The sequence below is a fragment of the Orycteropus afer genome, unplaced genomic scaffold, assembly GCF_000298275.1.
Source record: "Orycteropus afer afer isolate SDZICR_OR568_19922 unplaced genomic scaffold, OryAfe1.0 scaffold00379, whole genome shotgun sequence".
In the NCBI taxonomy this organism is placed as follows: Eukaryota; Metazoa; Chordata; class Mammalia; order Tubulidentata; family Orycteropodidae; genus Orycteropus; species Orycteropus afer.
The window spans coordinates 466,429-467,428 of record NW_006921966.1 but is presented as its reverse complement, the minus strand read 5'-3'; positions in this window follow the sequence as shown (position 1 = coordinate 467,428).

The following is a 1,000-nucleotide window of genomic DNA, read 5'->3' as shown; positions in this document are numbered from 1 at the left end:
GAAGTATGAATCTAGGAAAATTGGAAGTTGTCAAAAATGAAGTGGAACACATAAAAATTGATATTCTAGGCATTAGTGAGCTGAAATGGACTGGTTTGGCCATTTTGCGTCAGACAACCATATGATCTACTATGCCAGGAATGACAAATTGAAGAGGAATGGCATGGCATTCAACATCACAAAGAATGTTAAAAGATCTATGCTAAAATACAATGTTGTCAGTGATGGGATAATATCCATATGCCTACAAGGAAGACAAGTTAATACTACTATTATTCAAAGATACACACCAACCACCAGAGCCAAAGATGAGGAAACTGATGATTTCTAACAACTTCTGCAGTCTGAAATTGACCAAACATGCAATCAAGATGTGTTGGTTATCACTGGTGATTGGAATGCAAAAGTTAGTAACAAAGAAGAATCACCAGTATTTAGAAAATATGGCCTTGGTGATAAAAAATGTTGCTGGAGATTGCATGATAGAATTTTGCAGGACCAATGACTTATTCATTGCAAATACATTTTTTCAACAAGACAAACAGTGACTATACACATGGATTTCACCAGATGGAATACACAGGAATCAGATTGACTACATCTGTGGCAAGAGGTCATGGAGAAGCTCATTATCTCCAGCCAAAGCAAGGCCAGGAGCTGACTGTGGCATAGACCATCAACTACTCATATCCAAGTTCAACTTGAAGTTGAAGACAATTAAGACAAGTCCACAAGAGCCAAATATGACCTTGAATATATCCATCCTAAATTTAGAGACCATCTAAAGAATAGATTTGATGCTTTGATCACCAATGACCAAAAACCAGAGGAATTGTGGGATGACATCAAAAACATCCTGAAGAAAGTAAAAGGTCATTAAAAAGACAAGAAAGGAGAGATTTCCAGTAAGATGGAGGAATAGACAGACAAGCGACACAGACCCTCTTCAACAAAGAAAAGAAAAACCAATTGACAGAGATACAGAAGATAATCCTGGAGC